Raw genomic sequence first — 22,104 nt, 5'->3', positions numbered from 1 at the left:
CAACCTCTGAAACTGCGGAGGCTGTTGAAACTGAGGCTGAACATAACGAGGAGGATAAGCCTGTTGCAAGAGAACTTTAGTTTTTAATTCTTTCGTCTTTTTCTCTTGTTTTTCCCTTTCTTCTTTGTCTCTATTTTCATAATATTGTGCAGTAGCCAATATCTGGGCGGAAGAAGAAACTGCCCATGAACTCTCGGAGTCTTTTAGCTTGTGTGATAGTTCAGGAAGCAAGTTATATACGAACTTATCCACAAATAATCGCTGTCCCCCTTCTGTAGCCATATCTTGACCACTGTGATCAATGAATGTCTCCTCGAATCGGGTAAAGAAATCGGAAACACTTTCATCTTTCTTTTGTTTACATACTGCTAGCTTATCCCAATTAACTCTCAAAGCAGGCATCATTGTTTTCATTAATGTAATAATCCTACCAGGGAGTTCTGAGATCAAAGCGTCGGGCTTTGCACCACCTACTTGACCTCTATCTGCGGCAATAATAGCGTTCCAATCGCTGCCTAATTCTTGAGCGTGATCCTCTCTACGAATTTTAGCCCATATTGTCTGTGGAAATACATTTCCCATCAACATGTCAATATCTGCTAGATTCATAGTACATGCATCAACTGTTTGCGACAACTCTTTATAGTAACCAGCAGGATTTTTGCGTGGATCTGGTAGTGACTGTTTAAGTGCTAAAACTTCAGACCTTTTCCAGGGGACATGTATCCATATGCGCTGAAAATGCGCAGGAATAGCTGGATTAGCACCTGCTGCTGCAACTTCTTCCTTCCATATTGGAGAAACCTCTCTCATGGGATAGTTTTTCAGTGCTGTCCTAACTGAAGGATCAGAATCAGGAAAAGTCTGTGAGAACAATAGGGATCTGAAAGAAATAAGTGTTCTGACAGCGTTTTCAACCTTAGGACCCACAATAAGTCCTTTGTCAAAGTCAGCCTGAACATCTAACAGATCCTGTGGGACCGAACCCAAATTCATATCCTCCCATTCTTTAGCGAGAGTATCGCACATAACTTTAAAAACATATCTCTGCGTAGGTGCATTCCATTGCAGAAAGGTGGACATAATATCAGACGTACTATATTGGGGACCCTTCTTGATCCATCTACAAGCAAGTGAGTCCAATTTTTCTCGCTCTTCGGAGTCTGGGAATTGACTACGAGACTGTCTTCGAGAAAAAGCTGGAGACACGTTTAAAGCTTCAAAGAAAGGTGATAAGAGACCAGAGACAGTATCTGCAAATCGCTTACGCATAGATGGAGAATTTGACATAAGGATAGGGGACAAGGTATTAGGTGAATTAACTAAAGGAGCATTAGGAATTGCCAAAGGAGCAGAAGGCAAAGGAGTTAAAGGCAAAGCTGGCATAGGCAATACTTGAGGAGGCAAATGTGGAAAAGCTGGAGCAGGCGGAAGCACAACTGGCGGCTGAACAGGCTGTAACATCGGGGGTGCATTAGCACCTTGTACATAGGGCGGAGGCAATTTCAATAAGTGGGACATTAAGGAATCTTCCTCAAAATCTTTTCTCTTATCAAGGGAAGAGATAGGCAACGTCGGATAGCATTTATCTATTGCCATTCGATGCTGTCTGTCTGAAATTTCCATTGCATTATCTATTTCATCATCTTTGAATTGCTGAGCAGCCTGTATAATCGTCATTCCCTGTGTTTTCCTATCTCGTTTCGCTTGTTTAATTTCTCTCTGTTTGGCTTCCTTACGCCAAAGGCGAAAAGAGTCAAACATTGCCGGCCGGGCTTTTCTTTTAAATAACGTTGCTTCTAAATTATCTAGCACATCAGTTTAGAAACTACCATTTTCTGGCCATTTTAAAACACCATCTTTCTTTGTATATCGGGTCCATGTCTTATTAAAGGCAATAGGACCAACACCATGTTTAGAATAGAGCTCATATGTGGGAGTTCCAACCGAAGGAATCGGACAGGAGTCCTCAAGCTGGGAGTCCCTATTACAACCAAAGCAACAAAGTTTTCCAAACTTAGTCAGACCAGACATCTCACGATTTTTACTGGCTGTTCACAAACATCAAGGGGGTAAAACTTTCAGTTTACACAGCACAAATGCACTTACCCCTCGGCTTTGGCCACTGCAATGGCCAAATCTAAGGACCTAAGGACAAGACAAAGACCAAAATTTGTGGGCGCGACCCACCAAATACTTAACTAAGGATGTCTTCTTACACCAACAGAGGCCCGTCTATCGTCTCGCTTTACCATACATCATCAAAGAAAGGGCCAAGGCAGGGCGGCAGTCAGGACAGCAGTCGTCAGTAGCCGTCAGGAAGGAGTAACCGCGCTGAAAAAGACCTTCGGACCACTTCGACATACAGGGGTCGCTTGACGTGGCTCGCGATTCCTCCAGAATTTTCTTGCGGGGTTCCTCACGACCTTCAGGCAGAACCGGTACCGCTGAAGCCGCCCCACGTTGGGCGCCAGTTGAAGAACCAGAACCTTATGGGCCTGGCGGCGCAGGGTACGCCTAAAATCTCCTTGGATTCACCTGCCTCAACTAACAGAGACACGGGACACTCTGTCAGGCGTAAAAGATCAGATTTTATTAGCTGCAGCTAGTACAGTTGTCCAAGAAGTACACAAGGTATGTTCTCAGGAGACTGCCACTTTACTTTGTGGCGCACAATCTTATATACCGTATAAAAACCATTTATTAACTACATACACTCCCAGAACACATAGAAAGGAGCCAGTAAGAATAACGTAAAGATAGAACAGAGCCAATAGAAATGTCGGAAAACAAGACAGCACCAATAGAAGGAATTGGAAAACAGAGTATCAAGTGACTTAAGGTTGCCTCCCCTCCAGCTGTGTTTGTCACCCCTCCCTTGAACTAATTCATTAACCGATCCACAACGAAGTTGCATGTGGTGTGATAAGTTTGTGTGCGTTTGGAAGACAGTTGTGAAATGAGAGAATACTAGCAAAGGACAGCGAAGGCCAGACGATAAGATAAGATCGGCGGAGAATAGTGTGAGCCTACAGATAGTTGAAACAAGGATTAGAAAACCAGACAGGGATTAGTGTACTCGGTCAGACCTTAATACCAGCCTTGTAAAGATAGAGGCAGAAGGCTGTTTTGAACACCATGTTGCAGAATAAGCAGAAAAGGCAGAATGGACTTCGTTCGCTGTGCTGCCTGAGTGAAGGCAACATAAAATGGCGGCGGGCCACAAAATGGCGGGTCGATACGATCGTATTAAAAATCGAATTTCCTCAAGGTGGGTGACATTCCCACTGGTTCTGGAGGGGGAAGTGTGCCCATTACTCTGTCCTGGGGCGTGCAAGGCCACAGTCTCTGGAATGGGTCACATTCGCACTGGTTCTGGAGGGGGCAACTTGCCTATTGTCTGTCCTGGCTAGTGCAAGGCCACAGTCTTCGGATAGAGGGACATTCCCACAGGTTCTTCATGGCTTTTTCTGATTGTGAGAAGAAGATTAGGACCCACCACCCCCAAAGGATTTTTGTGGGCCTGATGAAGACTCAGAATGTTTTTTATCTTTGTCCCCACCCTTGTCAGAAGACTTCCATCCTTCTTCTTGCCATCCTTGTCACCCCCTGTATGAACTTTTCTGTTCACTCTTGTGCTGACCCATTTGTCTGCCGTCTTTCCCAATTCTTGGGGAGAGGTCAGATCTGAGTCTACCAACTACTGGTGCAACAAATCAGACACACAATTGTTCAAACTATGCTCTCTCAGGATTGGATTATACAGTCTTTCATGGTCAGTCACCTTACTGCCATGTAACCAACCCTCCAAGGCCTTCACTGAACAGTCTACAAAGTCTGTCCAGTCTTGAGAGGACTCTTTTCTGGTGCCTCTGAACTTAATCCTGTATTGTTCAGTGGTTAAGCCAAATCCATCCTAGAGTGCATCCTTCAAAACTTTGTAATTGTTAGCATCACTTTCCCTGACAGTAAGGAGCCTATCCCTACCCTTACCAGTGAAAGATAGACACAAGATAGCAGCCCACTGCCTTTGAGGGACCAAATGTACCATACAGACCCTCTCAAGTGCAGCAAACCACTTGTTAATGTTATCCCCCTCCTTGTAAGGGGGACTATCTTATGCAGGTTTCTGGAATCTTGCTCTCTAACAGGATTATTATCAAAAAGACTGCTGCTGCCACCATGGGGAAGTAACCCCAACCTCTGCAACTTGCCTATTGCTCTGCCCTGGGGAGTACAACACCACAGTCTCTGGAGTGAGGGACTTTCCCACTGCTTCTGGAGGGGGCAACTTGCCCATTGCTCTGTCCTGGGCCGTGCAAGGCCACAGTCTCTCAGGTGGGTGACATTACCACTGGTTCTGGAGGGGTCAATTTGCCCACTGCTCTGTTGTGGGGAGTGCATGGCCACAGTCTCTCAGGTGGGTGACATTCCCTCCGGTTCTGGAGGGGGCAATTTGCCCATTGCTCTGTCCTGGGGAGTGCAAGGCCAAAGTCTCTGTAATGGGTGATTTTCCCACTGGTTCTGGAGGGGGCAACTTGCCCATTTCTCTCTCCTGGGCAGTGCAAGGCCATAGTCTCTGGAGTGGGTGACCTTCCCACTAATTCTGGAGGGGGCAACATGTCCATTGTTGTGTCCTGGGGAGTGTAAGGCCACACTCTCTGGAGTGGGTGACATTCAAATTGGTTCTGGAGGGGGCCACTTGCCCATTGCTCTGTCCTGTGGAATGAGAAGCCACAGTCTCTGGAGAGGGTGACATTCCCACTGGTTCAGGAGGGGGCGAATTGCCCTTTGACCTGTCCTGGGGAGTGCAGGGCCACAGTCTCTGGAGTGGGTAACATTCCCACTGGTTCTGGAGGGGGCAACTTATCTATTGCTCTGTCCTGGGGAGTGCAACACCACAGTCTGATTTTCACACTAGTTCTGGAGGGGGCAACTTGCCCATTGCTCTGTCCTGGGAAGTGCAAGGCCACAGTCTCTCAGGTGGGTGACATTCCCACTGGTTCTGGAGGGGGCAATTTGCCCATTGCTCTGTCCAGGGGAGTGCAAGGCCAAAGTCTCTGGAATGGGTGATTTTCCCACTGGTTCTGGAGGGGGCAACTTGCCCATTTCTCTCTCCTGGGCAGTGCAAGGCCATAGTCCCTGGAGTGGGTGACCTTCCCACTACTTCTGGATGGGGCAACATGTCCATTACTCTCTCCTGGGGAGTGTAAGGTCACACTCTCTGGAGTGGGTGACATTCAAACTGGTTCTGGAGGGGGAAACTTGCCCATTGCTTTGTCCTGCGGAGTGCAAGGCCACAGTATCTCAGGTGGATGACATTCCCACTGATTCTGCAGGGGGCAATTTCCCCATTGCTCTGTCCTGGGGAGTGGAAGGCCACAGTCTCTGAAATGGGTGATTTTCCCACTGGTTCTGGAGGGGGCAACATGCCCATTGCTCTTAAATGTGTAGTGCAAGACCATAGTCTCTGGAGTGGGTGACTTTCCCATGGGTTCTGGAGGGGGCACTCAGGGACTCAGGGACACAGGAGCCAGTGTAACTATGGTTATATAGAAACTGGTTCAACCTGATCAACACCTACTTGGTCAGCAGTACAAAGTGACTGATGCTCACTATAACACACTTAGACACCCCATGGCGGTTGTGAATCTCAACTGGGGGCGTTACTGGTCCAAAGAAAGTTGTGGTAGCCACTGAATTACCTGTAGATTGCTTACTAGGCAATGATTTGGAGAGATCAGCTTGGGCTGAAGTGGAGTTGGAGGCTCATGCAGCAATGCTGGGCATTCTTGGGCATATTTTTGCTTTGACAAGGGCTCAGGCCAAAAAGCAAAAAGGACAGGGAAACTTGGATCCTGGAACAATGAACCAAGTGCTCCCAAAAGCTAGGGGTAAGAAGGGTAAATCTTTGCCCACTATCGCTCCCTCACCAGATGATTCCCCTTTTGAGGAAGGGGAATCCTCTCCCTGTGCAGAACCTATACCAGAAGAGCTGGAAGCAGACACTGCTGAGCTTTTGGGTGCAGGGGGGTGCTGCTAGGGAAGAGCAGACCTGTCCCACACTAGAGGGTTTGAGACAGCAAGCTGTCAAACAGCAGAATGGGGATGTCAGTGATAGCCATAAGGTGTATTGGAAGACAACCTCCTGTATACTGAATCAAGGGACCCTAAACCTGGAGCTGCCAGGAGATTGGTCATCCCTTTGCAATACAGAGAGTTTCTTCTTACCTCAGCACATGACATTCCTTTGGCTGGGCATTTGGGCCAAAGTAAAACTTGGGACAGGCTTGTTCCCCTGTTCCACTGGCCTGATATGTCAGAGGACACCAAAGAGTTTTGTCGCTCTTGTGTGACCTGCCAAGCCGGTGGCAAGACTGGTGGCACTCCAAAGGCCCCCTAAATTCCACTTCCAGTGGTTTGGGTACCCTCTGAAAGGGTAGGGTTTGACATAGTTGGCCCCCTTGACCCTCCAACAGGTTCAGGAAATAGGTTTATCCTGGTGGTAGTGGACCATGCCACTACCTACCCTGAAGCCATCCCCTTAAGGACCACTACAGCTCCTGCAGTAGTAAAGGCCCTCCTGGGAATCTTTTCCAGAGTGGGCTTCCCAACTTCATGTCTGCATACCTAAAAGCAATGTGGAAGGAGTGTGGTGTAACATACAAGTTCACTACTCCTTATCATCCATAAACAAATGGTCTGGTTGAGAGGTTTAATAAAACTCTAAAAAGTATGATAATGGGACTCCCTGAAAAACTCAGAAGGCGATGGGATGTCCTGTTAGCTTGCCTCCTTTTTGCTTACAGGGAGGTACCCCAAAAAGGAGTGGGCTTTAGCCCCTTTGAACTCCTCTTAGGGCACCCTGTGAGAGGTCCCCTTGCACTTGTTAAGGAGGGTTGGGAACAACCTTTAAAAGCTCCTAAACAATACATTGTGGATTATGTACTTGGCCTAAGATCAAGAATGGCTGAGTAATTGAAAAAGGCCAGTAAAAACCTTCAGGCCAGCTAGGAGCTGCAAAAGCAATGGCATGACCAGAAGGCTGTCCTGACCCAGTACCACCCAGGACAGAAGGAAGGTGTGGGTATTGGAGCCTGTGGGCCCAAGAGCACTCCAGGACAAATGGAGTGGACCCCATCTAATTGTAGAGAAAAAGGGTGAGGTTACCTACTTGGTAGACCTGGGCACTGCCAGGAGTCCCCTTAGGGTGCTCCATGTCAACCGCCTGAAACCCTACTATCACAGGGCTGATCTCACCCTGCTCATGGCAACTGATGAGGGACAGGAAGAAGAGAGTGACCCTCTTCCTGATCTCTTCTCCAACACTGAAGCTGATGGCTTAGCGGAGGGAGTAGTACTGGCAGATTGTCTTATCCTCCCAGCCCTGCTGTGGCATGAAACTGGACAAAGGAAAGGGGAGTGACCACTCCCCTGACCAGCACCTCTCAAGGGGAGGTGCCCAGAGCTCCCTCTTGTGTCCCAGACCTCTGACATCTTGGATGCAGAGGTGTGAGGGCACAATGGCAGTCTCTGAGTCGCGAGTGCCAGCAGGTGACGTCAGAGATCCCGCCTGATAGGTGCTTGCCTGACTAGGTGGCCAATCCTCCTCTGAGGGCTATTTAGGGTCTCTCATGTGGGTTTCTCACCAGATAACGAATGCAAGAGCTTACCAGAGTTCCTCTGCACTTCCCTCTTCGACTTCTGCCAAGGATCGACCGCTGACTGCTCCAGGACACCTGCAAAACTGCAACAAAGTAGCAAGAAGACTTCCAGCAACATTGTAGTGCCTCATCCTGCCAGCTTTCTTGACTGTTTCCTGGTGGTGCATGCTCTGAAGGCTGTCTGCCTTCACCCTGCACTGGAAGCCAAGAAGAAATCTCCAGTGGGTCGACGGAATCTTCCCCCTGCCAACGCAGGCACCAGACTTCTGCATCACCGGTCCTCTAGGTCCCCTCTCATCTTGACAAGCGTGGTCCCTGGAACACAGGAGCTGGATCCAAGTGTCCCTGACAGTCCAGTGGTCCTTCTGACCAAATTTGGTGGAGGTAAGTCCTTGCCTCCCACGCCAGACAGTAATCCTGTGTACTGCGTGAACTGCAGCTGCTAGGGCTTCTGTGCACTTTTGCAAGACTTCCTTTGTGCACATCCTAGCCCAGGTCTCCAGCACTCCGTCCTGCATTGCCCAACTCGCTGAGTTGGACTCCGACTTTATGGGACTCCCTTTTGTTGTGCTGAGATGACTGCCGTGCTCAGATCTTCTGAATGCCTGCTCAGGTGCTTCTGCGGGTGCTGCTTGCTGCCTGCCTCCAGAACCAGTGGGAAAATCACTCACTCTAGAGACTGTGGTGTTGCACTCCCCAGGAAAGAGCAATAGGCAAGCTGCGTCCTCCAGAACCAGTGGGAATGTCACCCACTCCAGAGACTGTGAACTTGCAGTCCACATGAAAGAGCCATGGGCAGGTTGCCCCGTCCAGAACCAGTGGGAATGTCATCCACCTGAGAGACTGTAGCCTTGCACTCCCCAGAACAGAGTAGAGGGCAAGTAGCACCCTCCAGAGCCAGTTGGAATGTAACCCACTTGAGAGACTGTGGCCTTGCACTCCCCAGGCCAGAGCAATGGGCAAGTTGTCCCCTCCAGAACCAGTGGAAAAGTCACTCACTCCAGAGACTGTGGCCTTGCACTCCCCAGGACAGGTCAAAGGGCAAGTTGCCCCCTCCAGAACTCTCAGGTGAGTGACATTCCCACTGGTTCTGGAGGGGACAACTTGCCCATTGCTCTGTCCTGGGGAGTGCAAGGTCCTAGTCTCTGGAATGAGTGACATTCCCACTGGTTCTGGAGGGGGCACATTGCCCATCGCTCTATCCTGCAAATTGCAAGGCCACGGTCTCTGGAGTGAGTGACATTCCTACTGGTTCTGGAGGAGGGAACTTGACGATTCCTCTTTCCAGGGGAGTGCAAGACCACAGTCTTTGGAGTGAGTGCCTTTCCCACTGGTTCTGGATGGGGCAACTTGCTCATTGCCACGTTCTGGGTAATGCAAGGCCACATTCACTCAGGTGAGTGACATTCACACTGGTTCTGGAGGGGACAACTTGCTCATTGCTCTGTTCTGGGGAGTGCACGGCCACAGTCTCTCATGTGGGTGAAATTCACACTTGTTCTGGAGGGGGCAAGTAGTCCATAGCTCTGACCTGGGGAGTTTAAGTCACAGTCTCTCAGGTGGCTTATATTCCCACTGGTTTTAGAGGGGGCAACTTGCCCATTGCTCTGTCCTGGGGAGTGCAAGGCCATAGTTTCTGGAATGGGTGACATTCCCACTGGTTCTGGAGAGGGCAACTTGCCCATTGCTCTATACTGGGGAGTGTAAGGCCACTGTCTCTGGAGTGAGTGACTTTCCCACTGGTTCTGGAGGGGGCAACTTGTTTATTGCTCTGTCTTACGGAGTGCAAGGCCACAGTCTCTGGAGTGAGTGACTATCCCACTGGTTCTGGAGGGGGCAACTTGCCCATTGCTCTGTTTTGGTTAGTGCAAGGCCACGGTCTCTCAGGTGGGTAACATTCCCACTAGTTCTGGAGGGGACAATTTGCTCATTGCTCTGTTCTGGGGAGTGCAAGACCACAGTCTCTCAGGTGGGGGACATTCCTCCTTGTTCTGGAGTGGGCAACTTGCCCATTGCTCTGTCCTGGGGAGTGCAAGGCCACAGTGTCTCATGACGGTGACATTACCACTGGTTCTAAAGGGGTCACCTTGCCCATTGCTCTGTTCTATGGAGTGCAGGGCCACAGTCTCTGGGATGGGTGTTTTTCCACTGGTTCTGGAGGGGCAACTTGCCCATTGCTCTGTCCTGGGGAGTGCAAGGCCACAGTCTCTCAGGTGGGTGACATTCCCACTGGTTCTGGAGGGGGCAACTTGCCTATTACTCTGTTCTAGGGAGTGCAAGGCCACGATCTCTCAGGTGGGTGACATTCCCACTGGTTCTGGAGAGGGCAACGTGCACATTGCTCTGTCCTGTGGAGTGCAAGCCAACAGTCTCTGGAGTGGGTGACATTCTCACTCGTTCTGGATGGCACAACTTGCCCACTGCTCTGTCATGGGAGTGCAAGGCCACAGTCCCTCAGGTGGTGACACTCCCACTGGTTCTGGACCGGGCAATTTGCCCATCGCTTTGTCCTGGGATGTGCAAGGCCACTGTCTCAGGAATGGGTGATTTTCCTACTCATTCTAGAGGGGGCAACTTGCCCATTGCTCTTACTTGTGGAGTGCAAGGCCACAGTCTCCTGAGTGGGTGACATTCCCACTGGTTCTGGAGGGGGCAACTTGCCCATTGCTCTGTCCTGGGGAGTGCAAGGCCACAGTCTCTCAGGTGGGTGACATTCCCACTGGTTCTGGAGGGGGCAACTTGCCCATTACTGTGTTCTGGGGAGTGCAAGGCCACAATCTCTCAGGTGGGTGACATTCCCACTGGTTCTGGAGAGGGCAACTTGCCCATTGATCTGTCCTGTGGAGTGCAAGGTAACAGTCTCTGGAATTGGTGACATTCCCACTGGCTCTGCAGGGGGCAACTTGCCCTTTGCTCTTTCCTTGGGAGTGCAAGGCCACAGTCTCCCAGTTGGGTGACATTCCCTCTGGTTTTGAAAAGGGCAATTTGCCAATTGCTCTATCCAGGGGAGTAGAAGGTAACAGTCTCTCAGGTGGGTGACATTCCCACTAGTTCTGGAGGTCACAACTTGACCATTGCTCTGTCCTGTGTAGTGCAATGCCACAGTCACTGGAGTCGGTGGCACTCCCACTGGCTCTGCAGGGGGCAACTTGCCCATTGCTCTTTCCTGGGGAGGGCAAGGCCACAGTCTCTGGAGTGAATGACTTCCCACTGGTTCTGGAGGTGGCAACTTGCCCATTCCTCTGTCCTGGGGAGTGCAAGGCCACAGTCTCTCAGGTGGGTGACATTCCCACTGGTTCTGGAGGGGACAACTTGCCCATTGCTCTGTCCTTGAGAGTGCAAGGTCCTAGTCTCTGGAATGAGTGACATTCCCACTGGTTCTGGAGGGGGCACATTGCCCATCGCTCTATCCTGCAAATTGCAAGGCCACGGTCTCTGGAGTGAGTGACATTCCTACTGGTTCTGGAGGAGGGAACTTGACGATTCCTCTTTCCAGGGGAGTGCAAGACCACAGTCTCTGGAGTGAGTGCCTTTCCCACTGGTTCTGGATGGGGCAACTTGCCCATTGCCACGTTCTGGGTAGTGCAAGGCCACATTCAGTCAGGTGAGTGACATTCACACTGGTTCTGGAGGGGACAACTTGCTCATTGCTCTGTTCTGGGGAGTGCACGGCCACAGTCTCTCATGTGGGTGACATTCACACTTGTTCTGGAGGGGGCAAGTAGTCCATAGCTCTGACCTGGGGAGTTTAAGTCACAGTCTCTCAGGTGGCTTATATTCCCACTGGTTTTAGAGGGGGCAACTTGCCCATTGCTCTGTCCTGGGGAGTGCAAGGCCATAGTTTCTGGAATGGGTGACATTCCCACTGGTTCTGGAGAGGGCAACTTGCCCATTGCTCTATACTGGGGAGTGTAAGGCCACTGTCTCTGGAGTGAGTGACTTTCCCACTGGTTCTGGAGGGGGCAACTTGTTTATTGCTCTGTCTTACGGAGTGCAAGGCCACAGTCTCTGGAGTGAGTGACTATCCCACTGGTTCTGGAGGGGGCAACTTGCCCATTGCTCTGTTTTGGTTAGTGCAAGGCCACGGTCTCTCAGGTGGGTAACATTCCCACTAGTTCTGGAGGGGACAATTTGCTCATTGCTCTGTTCTGGGGAGTGCAAGACCACAGTCTCTCAGGTGGGGGACATTCCTCCTTGTTCTGGAGTGGGCAACTTGCCCATTGCTCTGTCCTGGGGAGTGCAAGGCCACAGTGTCTCATGACGGTGACATTACCACTGGTTCTGAAGGGGTCACCTTGCCCATTGCTCTGTTCTATGGAGTGCAGGGCCACAGTCTCTGGGATGGGTGTTTTTCCACTGGTACTGGAGGGGGCAACTTGCCCATTGCTCTGTCCTGTGGAGTGCAAGGCCACAGTCTCTCAGGTGGGTGACATTCCCACTGGTTCTGGAGGGGGCAACTTGCCTATTACTCTGTTCTAGGGAGTGCAAGGCCACGATCTCTCAGGTGGGTGACATTCCACTGGTTCTGGGGAGGGCAACGTGCACATTGCTCTGTCCTGTGGAGTGCAAGCCAACAGTCTCTGGAGTGGGTGACATTCTCACTCGTTCTGGATGGCACAACTTGCCCACTGCTCTGTCATGGGAGTGCAAGGCCACAGTCCCTCAGGTGGTGACACTCCCACTGGTTCTGGACCGGGCAATTTGCCCATCGCTTTGTCATGGGATGTGCAAGGCCACAGTCTCAGGAATGGGTGATTTTCCTACTCATTCTAGAGGGGGCAACTTGCCCATTGCTCTTACTTGTGGAGTGCAAGGCCACAGTCTCCTGAGTGGGTGACATTCCCACTGGTTCTGGAGGGGGCAACTTGCCCATTGCTCTGTCCTGGGGAGTGCAAGGCCACAGTCTCTCAGGTGGGTGACATTCCCACTGGTTCTGGAGGGGGCAACTTGCCCATTACTGTGTTCTGGGGAGTGCAAGGCCACAATCTCTCAGGTGGGTGACATTCCCACTGGTTCTGGAGAGGGCAACTTGCCCATTGATCTGTCCTGTGGAGTGCAAGGTAACAGTCTCTGGAATTGGTGACATTCCCACTGGCTCTGCAGGGGGCAACTTGCCCTTTGCTCTTTCCTGGGGAGTGCAAGGCCACAGTCTCCCAGTTGGGTGACATTCCCTCTGGTTTTGAAAAGGGCAATTTGCCAATTGCTCTATCCTGGGGAGTAGAAGGTAACAGTCTCTCAGGTGGGTGACATTCCCACTAGTTCTGGAGGTCACAACTTGACCATTGCTCTGTCCTGTGTAGTGCAATGCCACAGTCACTGGAGTCGGTGGCACTCCCACTGGCTCTGCTGGGGGCAACTTTCCCATTGCTCTTTCCTGGGGAGGGCAAGGCCACAGTCTCTGGAGTGAATGACTTCCCACTGGTTCTGGAGGTGGCAACTTGCCCATTCCTCTGTCCTGGGGAGTGCAAGGCCACAGTCTCTCAGGTGGGTAACATTTCCACTGTTTCTGGAAGGGGCAACTTGCCCATTGCTCTGTCCTGGGGAGGGCAAGGCGACAGTCTCTTAGGTGGGTGACATTCCCACTAGTTCTAGGGGGGCAATTTGTCCATTGATCTGTCCTGTGGAGTGCAAAGCACCAGTCTCTGGAGTGGGTGACATTCCCACTTGTCTGGAGCAGGCAACTTGCCCACTGCTCTGTCCTGGGGAGTGCAAGGCTACAGTCTCTCAGGTGGGTGAAATTCTGCTGTTTTTGGACCAGAGAATTTGCCCATTGCTCTGTCCTGGGGAGTCCACGGCCACAGTCTCTCGAGTGGGAGACTTCCCTACTGGTTTTGCAGGGGCCAACTTTCCCATTGCTGTGTTGTGGGGAGTGCAAGGTCACAGTCTCTGGAGTGGGTGACTTTTGACACTGGTTCTGGGTGGGGGGGGGGCAACTTGTCCATTGCTCTGTCCTGGGGAGTGGAAGGCCACAGTCTCTCATGTGGGTGACATTCCCACTGGTTCTTAAGGGGGTATATTACCCATTGCTCTGTCCTGGGGAGTGCAAGGCCACAGTCTGTTGACTGGGTGACTTTCCCACTGGTTCTGGAGAGGGCAACTTGCCCAATGCAATGTCCTGTGGAGTGCAAGGCCAGGGTCTCTAGAGTGAGTGACTTTCCCACTGGTTCTGGATGGGACAACTTGCCCATTGCTCTGTCCTGGGGAGTACAAGACCATTCTCTCAGGTGGGAGAGATTCCCAATGGTTCTAGAGGGGGACATTTGTCCATTGCTCTGTCCTGGGGAGTGCAAGGCCGCAGTCTCTGGAGTGGGTGACTTTCCCACTAGATGTGGAGTTGGCAACTTGACCATTGCTCTGTCCTGGGGAGTGCAAGGCCACAGTCTCTCAGGTGGGTGTCATTCCCACTGGTTCTGGAGGGGGCAATTTGCCCATTGCTCTGTCCTGGGGAGTGCAACGCCACAGTCTCTGGAGTGGGTGATTTTCCCACTGGTTCTGGAAAGGGCAACTTGCCCATTGTTCTGTCCTGGGGAGTGCAAGGCCACAGTATCTCAGGTGGGTGACATTCCCACTGGTTCTGGAGGGGGCAACTTGCCCATTGCTCTGTCCTCGGGAGTGCAAAGCCACAGTCTCTCAGGTGGGTGACATTCCCACTGGTTCTGGAGTAGGCAATTTGCTAATTGCTCTGTCCTGCGGCATGAAATGCCACAGTCTCTGGAGTGGGTGTTTTTCCCTCTGGTTCTGGAGGGGGCAACTTGCCCATTGATCCGTCCTGGGGAGTGCAAGGCCACAGTCTCTCAGGAGGGTCACATTCCCACTGGTTCTGGAGGTGACAACTTGCCCATTGCTTTGTTCTGGGGAGTGCAAGGCCGCAGTCTCTCAGGTGGGTGACATTACCACTGGTTCTGGAGGGGGAAACTTGCCCATTGCTCTGTCCTGTGGAGTGCACAGCAACAGTCTCTGGAGTGGGTGACATTCTCACTCGTTCTGGATGGCGCAACTTGCCCACTGCTCTGTTATGGGGAGTGCAAGGCCACAGTCTCTCAGCTGGGTGACATTCCCACTGGTTCTGGACCAGGCAATTTGCCCAGCGCTCTGTCCGTGGGAGTGCAAGGTCACAGTTTCTCAGGTTGGTGACATTCCCTCTGGTTCTGGAGGGGCCAACTTGTCCATTGCTCTGTCTTGGGGAATGCAAGGCCACAGTCTCTGGAGTGGGTGACTTTTGCCACTGGTTCGGGGGGGGGGCAACTTTACCATTGCTCTGTCCTGGGGAGTGCAATGCTACAGTATCTCAGGTGGGTGACATTCCCACTGGTTCTGGAGGGGGCAACTTGCCCATTGCTCTGTCCTGGGGAGTGCAAGACCACAGTATCTTGAGTGGGTGACTTTCCCACTAGTTCTGGAGGGGACATCTTTCCCATTGCTCTGTCCTGTGTAGTGCAAGGCCACAGTCTCTGGAGTTGGTGACATTCCCACTAGTTCTGGAGGGGGCAACTTGCCCATTGCTCTGTCCTGGGGAGTGCAAGCCATTCTCTCAGGTGGGTGACATTCCTACTGGTTCTGGAGGGGACAATTTGCCCATTGATCTGTCCAGGGGAGTTCAAGGCCACAGTCTCTGGAGTGGTTGATTTTCCCACTGGTACTGGAGGGGCAACCTGCCCATTGCTCTGTCCTGGGGAGCTCAAGTCCACAGTCTCTCAGGTGGGTGACATCCCCACTTGTTCTTGTGGGGCATCTTGCCCATTGCTCTGTTCTGGGGAGTGCAAGGCCGCAGTCGCTCAGGTGGGTGACATTCCCACTGGTTCTGGAGGGAGGAACTTGCCCATGGCTCTGTCCTGGGAAGTGCAAGGCCACAGTCTCTGGAGTGAGTGACTTTCCCACTGGTTCTGCAGGGGGCAACTTGCCCATTGCTCTGTCCTGGGGAGTACAAGGCCACAGTCTCCCAGGGGGGTGACATTCCCACTGGTTCTGGAGGAGCAACTTGCCCATTGCTCTGTCCTGGCGAGTGCAAAGCCACAGTCTCTCGAGTGGGTGACTCTCCCATTGGTTCTGTGGTGGGCAAGTAGTACAGCAGCCCCTGGAGGGTGTCCTACACGGCATCTACTCACAGGGACAGCTGCAGTGTGTTGGCAGATGGAGGTGCCTCCTTGGCAGCCCTAGCAGTTGCTGATGGCTGCAGTGTGGTGGTGGATGGATGGAGGAGCCTCCTGGCCAGCCTCTGCAGTTGATGATAGCTTCAGTTCATCAGATGGTGGTGGTGTAGGTGTCACCCTGACAGCCTCCGCAAGAGTGGAGGGCTTCCTGTCCTCCATTACATGGGGTGTGGATCCCTTACCCTTCCTGGCAGGGGTGGATGGCCTCTTCCCCTTCCTGGATGGAGGTGCAGGCTGCTTTCTCTTCTTGCCTGGTAGTGCAGGCTCCTTCCCCTTCTTGCCTGGAGGTGCAGCCTCCTTCCCCTTCTTCGATGGAGATGTGATATCCTTACCACCATGAGTAAAAGGTGCCATCTCTGTCCCCATGGACAGCTTGGCAGAGGTGCTGGGTCTTCGGGACCCTGCTCTGATGGGCAGGACGGGGGGGAGGGAAGAGGTCAAGTTGTGAAAGGAAAAGCTTTTTAGGGACATTGGGGCGGGAGGAGGGAGTAGTAATGGGAGTGGAGGTTGAGCAACTGGTTGTAAGAGGTGTAAGTCTGCTGGATTTGGGTGCAGCTGCATGGGCTGTGTGCTGATGTGAGATGGATAGCTGTTGGGTGAGTGAGTGCTTGTGTTTGTGTGCTTTAGGAGGGGGGACAGACAATCAATCAGGGGATTTGTAAAGCACACTATTCACCCGTGAAGGTCTCAAGGCACTGAGGAGGGGAGATGGGGAAGGTGGGGGGTGCTGCTCCTGCTTGAACAGCCAGGTCTTGAGAAGTTTCCTGAAGGTAAAGAGATCTTTGATCTGGCGTAGGTGGGTGGGAAGAGTGTTCCACGTTTTGGTGGCAAGGTTTGAAAATGATCTACCGCCGGTTCTAGTTCTGCGGACACGTGGGACAGTTGCGAGAGCGAGGTCAGCAGAGCGGAGATGCCAGGTCAGGGTATAGAAGGAGAGTCGTTTGCTGAGGTATTCTGGTCCTGTGTTGTGCAGTGCTTTGTGAGCATAGTGGTGAATAGTTTGAAGGGGATTCTCTTGTTGATTGGGAGCCAGTGCAGGTTTTTCAGGTGTTCTGTGATGTGGCAATGGCGAGGGATGTGCAGGATGAGGCGTGCGGAGGCGTTCTGGATGTGTTGCAGCCTCTTCTGGAATTTGGCCGTGGTTCCTGCATAGAAGGCATTGCCGTAGTACAGTTTGCTGCTTACGAGGGCTTGGGTGACTGCTCTTCTGGTTTCGGTGGGTATCCATTTGTAGATCTTTCAGAGCATGTGGAGGGTGCTGAAGCAGGAGGAGGAGATGGCATTGACTTGCTGGGTCATGGATAGTGAGGGGTCCAAGATGAATCCTATGTTGCGTGCATGGTCGGTGGGAGTGGGAGCGGTTCTGAGAGTGGCAGGCCACCAGGAGTAATCCCATGCGGAGGGGGTGGAGCCGGAGATAAGGACTTCCGTTTTGTCCCAATTGAGTTTGAAGCAGCTGCTCTTTATCCATTCGGCGATGGGCTTCATCCCAAAGTGGAGGTAGGTCTTGGCGGAGTCCTTGGTGAGGGAGAGAATCAGCTGGGTGTCGTCGGTGTATGAGATGATGTTGAAGTTGTGGGATCGGGCGATGATAGTGATCCGGGCCATGTAGATGTTGAAAAGGGTCGGGCTGAGGTCCAAACCCTGGGGTATGCCGCAGATGATTTCGGTGGCCTCCGAGCAGAATGGGGGAGGTGGACTCTCTGGGTTCTGCCAGTGAGAAAGGAGGTGACCCAGTACAGGGCTCTGTCGCAGATTCTGGCATTGCTGAGGCGTGAGCGTAGGGTGTGGTGGCAGATGGTGTTGAATGCGGCTGAGAGGTCTAGGAGGATGAGGGCCACTGTAACTTTTTAAAATTAGTAATGTTTGTAATATATAATCTACTTTTTATCTGTAAGTAAATTCTTGTGTTTTTGAATTTGTTTCTAAATTAATTGTTACGGTTCTTTATATTTATATATATATATATCAAACTTATATATCATATATATAAATATATATATATATAAATATATATATATATATATATATTAATATCCAATTCAGAAAGTGCTCCTTCCGGGTTCGGATGGCCCGTGAGTGGTTGTGCGTTTACCGGCAGAGCAGACCAGTAGTAAATCCAAACAAAACACAGTACAAACGCACACTCAGGACGTCAGAGTTGCAGACGAGTGGAAAGTTTTTAAGCAACAAACGCAAAGCGTTTCAGCCGTAGCCTTGATCACGTGTAACTATCCTCCACTTAGGATTATCACGATGACTACTAAGTGCATGGAGCAAACTATTTCCTGTATTACTTTTGCAAAATAATTCAATATTAATCTGCTTGTTCTGTATTTGTATTTGTAATACTGTGACTATGGGAATATAATTTGCTCCTACTTTTGCTAAGTTGTTCCTGGGTTGGTGGGTGGAGGAGATTTCAAAAGATAGAGACATGCTCCACAATTTTGAACAGGTGGTATTGTGGCTCTGATTTATTGATGATTTATTCATTATTTGGAAGGGCACTGAAGGGGAAGCCACTAAATTCATTAATAAATTAAACAACAAAAGTAACAATATTGTCTTAACTTCCAGTATGAGTAGATCGACCATTGAATTTCTGGATGTTAGAATACAATTACAGAACAAGCAGATTAATCATTTCGCAAAAGTATTGTAGGAAATAGTTTGCTCCACGCACTTAGTGGGCGTCCTGATAATCTTAAGTAGAGCATCCCCTATGGGGAGCTATTAAGGGATAAAAACAATTCAATGATGAACAGAGGAGAAGGATAACCAGATTCAAAGAAAGAGGCTATCCAACTGGGTCAGTAAGAAAGCCATGGGAAAAGTCAAACAGGTGGATTGTCATGATCTGTACGTCTCTTACCACTGTAGGCTTCAGTACTCAGAAGAACGCCTTGTTTCTTACTGGTTCTGGATTGGCCAAGATAAGGGTGACCCCTTCCAGTTGCCACGGTCCTACTGACTAGAAAATACCAAGGTAGACCGTTGTTGGACTTTTGCTTATGCAGGGTCATCCTGAATCTTTTTGCCTCCTGCCTCCTATTTTTTTCTGACCTGTCGCTGTTGGCTTTTGAACTCTGAGCACTTTCCCACTGCTAACCAGTGCTAAAGGGCATATGCTCTCCGTGTAAATTGTATGTAATTGGTTTACCCATGATTGGCCGATTTGATTTACTAGTAAGTCCCTAGTAAGGTGCACTAGAGGTGCCAGGGCCTGTAAATCAAATGCTACTAGTGGGCCTGCAGCACTGGTTGTGCCACCCACATAAGTAGCTCTGTAATCATGTCTCAGACCTGCCACTCCAGTGTCTGTGTGTGTATTTTTACACTGTAAATTCGACTTGGCAAGTGTACCCACTTGCCAGGCCTAAACCTTCCCTTTTCTTACATGTAAGGCACCCCTAAGGTAGGCCCTAGGTAACCCCAAGGGCAGGGTGCAGTGTATGGATAAGGCAGGACATATAGTAATGTGATTTATATGTCCTGACAGTGAAATACTGCCAACTTCGTTTTTCACTGTTGAAAGGCCTGTCTCTCTCATAGGATAATATGGGGGCTACCTTTAAATATGATTAAAGTGTAGATTCCCCTAGAGAGTAGATGGACATGTGGAGTTTGGGGTCCCTGAACTCACAATTTAAAAATACATCTTTTAGTAAAGTTGATTTTAAGATTGTGCGTTTGAAACTGCCACTTTTAGAAAGTGAGCATTTTCTTGCTTAAACCATTCTGTGACTCTGCCTTGTTTGTGGATTCCCTGTCTGGGTCAGTTTGACAGTTGGGTTGTTTTTCACCTCGCACTAGACAGTGACACAAAGGGGGCTGGGGTGTAACCTGCATTTCCTGATTAGCCATCTCTGCTAGGAGGGAGGGGTGGAGTGGTCACTCTCATCTGAAAGGACTGTGCCTGCCTCTGACAATGCCGGCTCCAACCCCCTGGTGTGTGTCTGAGGCCTTGCCTGGGCAAGGCAGGATTTCACAAGTAGGTGAGTCCCCTTTGAAGAAAGGTGACTTCAAAGACTAAAATGGGTATAAGAAGGGCACCCAAATATACAGACTTTAGAAACACTTCTGGAACCAAGAGGAACCTCTTCCTGGAGAAGAGCTGATAGCTGAGGAAGAAGTGCTGCCCTGCCTGTGACTGTGCTTTGTGGAGCTTTCCTGCAGTGCTGCTTCTGCCAGAGTAAGAGGGCAAAGACTGGACTTTGTGTGCCTTCCATTTTGTGAAGAAATCTCCAAGGGCTTGATTTAGAGCTTGCCTCCTGTTGTTTGAAGTCTCAGGGACAGCAAAGACTTCTCTCTGCCAGCACCTGGAGTCTCTGGAGAGACTCCTGCCCCGACAAGTGGTGCCCTATCCAGTCCCTGGGCCCTTGAAAGGAAAGCTGGTGGAATCCAAGGAAATCGACTTCGGACGACTTCGGACTGACGCCGCTGCTGAATCCGGTAACGCCGCCTGCACCTGACGCCGTGACCTTCGCTGGAACGCGACGCTCTTCGCAGGGCCAACGCCGCAGCAGCCCCGCTGAAGTCCATGACTCCGTGGAAGTCGCCGCACCAAGTCGTGACCGACGCCGCTCGAAGTGTACGGATTCAACATTTCGCACAGACGCCGCGATCCCCGACTTCACGCATCGGCTTGTTTTCACTCTTCACCAAAGGTACTGTACTTGGGGGTCTACACGACTCCGTGTCCGGCGCCGCTGGTGTCAGCTTGTTGGGAACGACTCCGTCACGACGCCGTGTTAACATCTCATTGAAGTATTTTTGTTTTTTAAGCGCTATTTTTTAGTTTAATCTCTAAAAATTCATAACTTGACTTGTGTATGTCGGATTCTTTTCGTTTTGGTCTTGTTTTGTTTAGATAAATATTCCCTATTTTTCTAAACTGGTGTTGTGTCATTTTGTAGTGTTTTCATTACGTTACTGTGTGTGTTGGTACAAATACTTTATACCTAGCACTCTGAAGTTAAGCCTACTGCTCTGCCAAGCTACCAAGGGGGTAAGCAGGGGTTAGCGGAGGGTGATTCTCTTTTACCCTGACTACAGTGAGGGTCCTTGCTTGAACAGGGGGTAACCTGACTGTCAACCAAAGACCCCATTTCTAACAACCGTACACTCTAGAAGGAGTCCCAGAGGAAAAACCCAAGTAATGGGAAAAAAATATATCACATGAAGTCCTGAATAAGAGGAAAAACAATGAAAAAAGGCTAAACAGGAAGTCAAAATCCACAGGGGAAAAATAAGAAGCAAGCAAGAAAAAACTGGAGACAGGAGCGAGGATCACCACTAAGATGGAAGTGTTTGCAATGCAAGGAAAGAGGGAACTGGAGTGCATATATACCATCAGACAGGAAGTGACAAACAGGAAGAACGCAAAACACCATCTTGGATTGGGAAAAGCCACATAGAAATGAATGGGAAGAAAAGCCAAGTAGAAAAGGAAATAAACAATGTGTGCTGGGAAGACAACCACAACACAAGAAGACAATATGGCCACCCAAGAAGAAAAGAAGACACGATGAAAGAAGAAAAAGGAAGAAAAAAGAAGAAAAGAAAAAGGACCAAAGTGAAGGTAAGTGGACAGGGAATTTAGGGAAGCTGCAGGGGCCGCGGCGTGACCCAGAGCCCGAAATGCGCACCATGGCACAAAACACCAGGCAATCACCAAAAATGGGCCACAGCGGTTCCAGTGTCCCGAAACTAGGACTGCCGGCCTGACCACGGCCCGTAAAAGGGACTCCACTTTGGTTCGCAGCATCACATGGATAGGACACAGATGTTATTCAATAATGAACAGAACAAAGTGTAGTTGAGGGGAATGAGACCAGGATAATTATGACATACAAGGAGGATGCAGGGGAGATCAATAAAATGTTGGTGAAAAACTGGGACATTCTGAAAAGTGATCCTCGTATTGGTTAATCAACCCATAGGAGGCCATGCATCACATATAGGAAGGGGCGCAGACTATGAGATATCCTGGGGTCTAACGACATTACCACTGCCCCTCAAAAAAAAGATCATAATTTGCAGGGATTTTTCCCTTGTGGCTACTGTAAGGCGTAATAAGGTGTAATATTTTGATGCAAAAAGGGTATCCCACATGCAAACCAGGTGAAAAAAAGCAGATCAAACAATTTATCTGCATTTATCTCACCCTGCTACTATGCTCTCCCTAACCCTTCCACATACTCTTCCCCCTTCCATCCCCCTTTAGTCATCCCAAGCCTTTGGGTTGAGTAAATGAAGGATATACTCCCAATTAACACTTCTGGATT

The sequence above is a fragment of the Pleurodeles waltl genome, chromosome 4_2 (genome assembly GCF_031143425.1).
Source record: "Pleurodeles waltl isolate 20211129_DDA chromosome 4_2, aPleWal1.hap1.20221129, whole genome shotgun sequence".
NCBI lineage: Eukaryota > Metazoa > Chordata > Amphibia > Caudata > Salamandridae > Pleurodeles > Pleurodeles waltl.
This window is presented reverse-complemented; position numbering follows the sequence as displayed.